General features: G+C 41.0%; 1 pseudogene; it reads left to right on the top strand.

Moving 5' to 3' along the window:
* LOC116687038 (extracellular calcium-sensing receptor-like) overlaps positions 1–6,203 on the top strand; it is an 11,543-nt pseudogene that overhangs the window by 1,428 nt on the left and 3,912 nt on the right.

The raw sequence follows: 6,203 nt of genomic DNA, 5'->3' as shown, positions 1-6,203 counted from the left end.
GAACAACTGTCACTGTAAAAGGCAAACATTTCCACCTTTTCCTTGATACCTACCTGTTTTGATGTGTTAAAATTATTATTTTAAATATTCTCAGTATAAAGTAACAGCCTAATTAGATCTATAGACTTTAACTAATACACATCTGAAATACAATATTGAATCTTTATTGAGCTTGGTGCCTAAGACTGTCTATGTACAACTTTCTCACTGTTTCCTAGCCTCGTTGAATGCATCCTCCCAGAACTCAGTAAGCACTGGAGAGGCAGCCACTGGTAGGGAGAGAGATCCAGCAAGAAGTCTCTCACCCTGGGATGACGGCTCGCTCAATGCCAAATCCGATTGCTCCAGAACATAAGCTGAACTCAGCATGTCTGTGTTTTGTTCCCAGGCCTTCTGCCTATCACCTGGCGAGGTGAGAATGCTCAAGCGACGCTCCTCCAGCAAGAAGTCTCAGGTCTCCAGATGCTGCAAAGCCACAACACCATAGATGTCGACCTTTAGAGAAATTATCGTGCATTGCATTAGGCCTATTTGGTACAAATATAAAATTAGCATTTAAATATTATCAATAGAGTTCATACAAACAGTTTTAAAAAAGAATTTACTTTAGTATTTGTCTCACTGATAGCAATCTCAGTATTACATAAAGTCACTTATGCAAAAAGATACATTTCCAATTTTGACTAATATCTAAAACATCTCCATCTTATATTTCCTTAACATTTGTGCTTTTTCATCCACACATTCATGTAGCACAGGAACCATAAAACCTCGGATAACGTCAGCTACTCTCTGGTCCTCTTCGTGGTTGGTCCGATAGAAGATTCAGATATTCCACACAGACCCCTCTCTGCGTGCTGCTTCCAGGAAAGACGCCATACCATTATTGCCAAGTCTTAATCTTACCCGGACACACCTATCCAAGTCCAGCCAAAGTGTTTTACCAGCTTGGCCAGCGCTTCAGCCTGGACTGATCACTAGGGATGGTTCTAAAACTTTGGGTCGCTGCTTATGGACGCATGCACAATTGGCAAAGTAGCTCACCTAAAGGGATAATAGTTGTAAATAGTTCACGGGACAGCAAACACCCGGTTTCTGTATTACAGCAGAGTTTGCCAAATTCTGAATACTAACTTAGGGATGTTTAAAGGGCCCGATGATGTGTGACATGCTGGGATGTCGAGGACTCAGACTCACAACAACAGCCTCACCATACCATATTTTGAGCAATTGTCATCGTATCAAACCCCGTTCCCAGGCTATTGAAGCTGGAATGCCACATGCCCGTCACGGCACCGAGCGCACGATCAAATATCTGATAACCAGTTTTATTCGCTGGCAGCAGCTCGGCTGTGTTTATCTCCCTCAATGGTGAAGATCTTGCACGTGAAAGCGCAGTTCACGGGAGTCAAGGCCTGCACTAGCCTCAAGTCCATGTTCAGTTTACATTTCCGATATTTTAACAGACAAATACATATAACAGAAGAAACAAGCCCAGAATCCAAACACAGATTAGTTATAGTGTCCAACCTTCACAATTATAAAGGTAGTCCTTATTTTCATCTAGTTAAAATACAAATCACTTGTAAAGAAATGGCCTGTTAAAATCTAAAAAAATCAAATTTCACATCTAGATTTTATATGTAGTATTTGGGCATATCTATATTTTTACTGCTATATTACCCTACTGATTGGAAATTGTCGATGAAAAAGTGTGGTTTTTTGATTTTTATACAAGCCATTCTAATACAATTTTGTATTCACATTAAACAACTCTAAAACTTTCCCATCCCACACAGAGTACATCCTCTTATCCCCCATTTCTCCCGCTTACTACCTTCCTGTGCAGCTTCGTGGCTCAGGTATGGTGATGTAGTTAATGCTTCAACTGGATCTGTGTATGTAGTTGTTGAGAAAACACCACCAATACGTAGTCAACATCTTGCAATGCAGTTACGAGTGGTACCCTGGAGCTACATTTTCAGCAGATGAACCCTGAGTGTGACGCCCAGCACCAGTCCATTCCTCTGTAAGCCCAGCCTTTGTTTTCCATCTTCCCCAAAATTCATTTAATGAAACATCTGAACTTCAGCTCACACAAACCAAGACAGGATCAGACCAATACAGAGAGCGGAGATCTCCATCCCTCTATATCTGGTTGGGAACTGTGTCCTTTTCAAGTTTATATAGATTTTAAGACCCTACAACCTCCTACTACTGTACGTCAGACAAAGGATGTCCTTCCCATTGTCTTTGTGGAATATTGTCAAAGCATAGTTTTAGGCTGCACGTACAATGTCATCTGCATTATGTGTCCATGGACCTTTCAACGTAAACTCAGATATCTTCAAATTGTTGCGCCTACTCTTTTATTTTTTTATTGTTTGAGCTCAGTACAGTCAAGTCTAACAAATGGTGCAGCCTTTAAAAGGGTTGTTCTGTTTATTTGGAATATTAATAAGGCAGATACAGGGACTTATTGAAGGAATCGATGTTTTTCCACTGGCATAATTTCTCTGGTCCCACACACCTCACATGTAAGTAACTGTTACTTTACGGCCACTGTTAACAAGGATTGAAGCAAAGCGAATGACAAAAGGCACAACTCCAGTATGACTTGGTGTCACTGTCGTTGATGCATTTTTTAAATATGATGTGCGCACATAAGGCATCGCGCATATTTATGTTGCACATTATGGCAAAGGCAGGCACATATGCCCATACTTTTCCCAAATGTAACCTTGTGTTCTACTAATACAGTGGTGTATAAAAAAATGAAAGCGCCACCTCCTTTGAATAGCTTTTAATTCATAAGTATCAATGCATTGGGAACACTGCACATTCAATGCCAACTCAAAACATGACCAAATTGATGAAGTTTGTGTTCTACCGTTACCGAAAGTGAGAAAAAGGATAGTAAAAAAAAAAAATAGCATAATTAGCATTTTTCTTTAAACTGAAAATGTCTCAAGGGTCTGCTTTAACTTTGAGCACTGCACTAATATTCAGTTGCATACGTTATTTCTGATACTGCTGTTGGAGTCAACCAACTTCTGGCACCTGTGAACATGATTCCAGCCCAACGATTAAAACCTAAAAAAAACAACAAAATTTTATTAACAATTCCTCTTCAGTACTGGTTTTGCCCCAGAAACCGCATTTTATTTTTCTATGGGATTGAGGTGCCGGGATTGGGCTGGCTACTCCTATAACATCGTTTTTGTTCATGGGCACCAAAACGTTGGCTTGCTTCCTGGTGTGTTTTTGGCACCATTGTCTTGTTCAAAGACCTCATTTCAGCCGTTCCCCTCTTCAGCATAATGTCACATGACCTCCTGAAGTATTTTGATAATTGAAACTATTCATTATCCCTGGTATGCGATAAATAGCCCAATAATCCCACAGTAGGAGAAACCTCCCCATACACATGATTTTTTGCACCACCATGCTTTACTATCTTTCCACAGTGTGCTGTGACATATCTACAGGGGCCCGTCGGCCAAACTGTCTGCGGCCCCCTAGACCCAAGAAAGAAGATTTTTCTCTCATCATTCCACAGAATGTCGCGCATTTGTCCTTTGGCCCGCAGTGTCCTTTGGCATTCAACGTTAAAAATTGGGGTTTTAAATTTTTTTTTAAATAATATTTTCAGTAAATGTCTTTTTTTCAGCAATTGGACTTTTGTGGGGGCTTCTACCTGATCACTTTGCTTCACCTAGCCTTCTTCTGACTGTAAAGTACTCAGGTAAGCTTTAGTTTTCTTTGTTTTCCTGACGCTATATTTGTTGAGCCTTCGCCTTTTTTTGCTATTCTCCACCCAACTTCAAATGGTAGTTGACCTTTGGATGCCTTTTTTCAAGGCTTGAAGGCAAGGTCATTTTTCTCACTTCTCCTATGTTTTCCCCTCTCCAATCAACTTTTATCAAAGCCCGCTTTTTCTTTTTTTCCTTTTTGAAAAAAAAACCAAAAAAAAACATTTTGCTGAATATTTTTGTTGTGAAATGCACTATAACCTGTATGCCAACATTTGCTTCCTTCCTTCCTAAATATGTACCATAATTGAAACCTGTTTTCTACCGAATCATTCCTCACTAAAACAACCAACACTTCGATTATTTTGACATTCCACTTTCAATCAAATTCCTGTACACAGAATGAGCAGCATGCATGTCATACTGTTGGGGTCTGTTGTTTTCTATACTTCGACAAACGTACTAGTAAATTTTTTGCCATGTAGAAATATCACCTTCTACAACAAATATATTTTGAGGCTAGTTATGTTGGACTGCTTTTATTGGAACACAACTGTACTCTGTAATAATAACAGGGAAAAAAGTGCTTTTCATTTGACCATGAGACAGTAAAAAATTTAAATCATAGAGAACATGAGTAGCGATAGTGAGCAGCAATGGAGTAGGTCCGCAGTTCAGAGGGCTCTGGCACAAATTTATATTTTACCCTTCTAATGGTGCGTTGGTCGATTGTGTTATACAATGTTAAAAATTTGTTAATTATGTCCCAGTTGTATATTAGGTAATGGATGCTGTACGTTCCATATTGTGCAAATGTTATGCCACAATGAGCGCTACTGTGGGCAGCTATAGAGGGCTCTTGCGTCATTGTTTGTCCCAGTTGTTTTGCCATGTTCAGTGAGAGTTGTCTGACCGTGAGGCTGATGGTGTCCGCACTTGAAATAAATATGCAAGACGGCTAAAGATGATTCATCTCCATCGCCAATTTTTTTTCCTCCGAAACAAGTGAGTGCAACAAACAGTATACATAACTCACCAGGTGATGGCCCAGGAGTTGTTTGGAAATAAGTTTGTCATTCCCACCGTTTAGAAAGCGCAACGGACCGGTGCTAACTGACTACTAGTAGCTAGAAAAGAACAAGCTACATGGCGGAGCAACTAAGGACCGTGCAGGTTGCCTCTACTGACATTCGACGGAGATGAGCTAAGCATGAGCTTTGGAGACCCAATGTTGGTACATTTTCCATTTAGCAGGCTAAAGAACACTCTCTGGAAGAACGAGTCAGAAGCCGATATCAGCAGCAATGCTAAGAAAAAAGCTGACTGCTAGGGCAGAGCTGATTTTACTGTTAGATGACAAACGCCTCTCATTAGTTATTAGGGATGCGCCACACCGTAAGAAAAGCTCTAGAAATATTGAGAGAGTATTATCAGGAGGTGAAAGCCCCGAAGAATCAATTTATACCCACCTTACACCTTCAGAGGCAAATGTGAAAGTGTGAGGGATTACATCATCAGACTATGGGCCTTAAAGGGATTGCCGGCCGAACTTTTAAGCCATTTCATACAATGGACATACAGACGATAAAACTCACGTTTGCAGAATTCAAGCTAAACTACGCAGTTTTGAAGAGACAGAGAAGATAAAAGCAGCTGAGTCAAGCGACAGTGTATGAGGTTTCAAGAAAAACCGGATGGCGACATGAAACCTTCAGCTCCGATTCCCACACCAGCACGTAAATGCAGAGTGGGTTGCGTACTCTTTCTGTAGATTGCATTTGCATGATAGTTGAAAGGCCCTACCAAAGCAGATAATGTCAATATGCGTACAAACAGCAGCAATGGTACGCCACAGTTCTTTAACACGTACAGTCTGACCCTTATGAGGAGTTGCTGACAGACAAGAAGCCAAATGTGTCTAAAATGCCAAAAGTTTGGGTCTGTGTGCTACATGCCAAACAGGGCAAGGAAAACTTGATTCCAGATGTGACTTGGGCTTTTGTAGTTACGATCGACGCCCGTCGTATTTGTGTATCATCCAGAACGAACAGACTTACAAAACACAGGCTAGTGAAGTTTTGTAGCAAGACAGCTGAGGAAAAACAGACACAGACAGGTGAGCCGAGATCCAGGGGCGGGGGGGGGGGGCAGAGGTGGGCTGCCTTTCCCTATCTCAGCTAGCCCACCCCGCAGCCGCACGCCGGACCTCCCCCGACCACGCCCCGCCTCCCCCCCCCCCCCTCCCCCCATAACCCTACCCTGCATATCTATTCGCTTATGCCTGATTTGTGTTAATGTGAGGTAGTGTGCATACTTAAAACAAATAGGCCTTAGAAACTGAAACAGCAACAAGAAAAATAAATAAATAGAAAAAGAAATCTCTTCAAAACAATTCTTTGAAATGTAACGTGAAATTAGCATTTTTAATGGATAAATGACAACAATATAGAT

The sequence above is a fragment of the Etheostoma spectabile genome, chromosome 3 (assembly GCF_008692095.1).
Source record: "Etheostoma spectabile isolate EspeVRDwgs_2016 chromosome 3, UIUC_Espe_1.0, whole genome shotgun sequence".
Classification (NCBI taxonomy): Eukaryota; Metazoa; Chordata; class Actinopteri; order Perciformes; family Percidae; genus Etheostoma; species Etheostoma spectabile.
The sequence above is the reverse complement of the archived record's forward strand: the minus strand, read 5'-3'. Positions and strand labels throughout refer to the sequence as shown.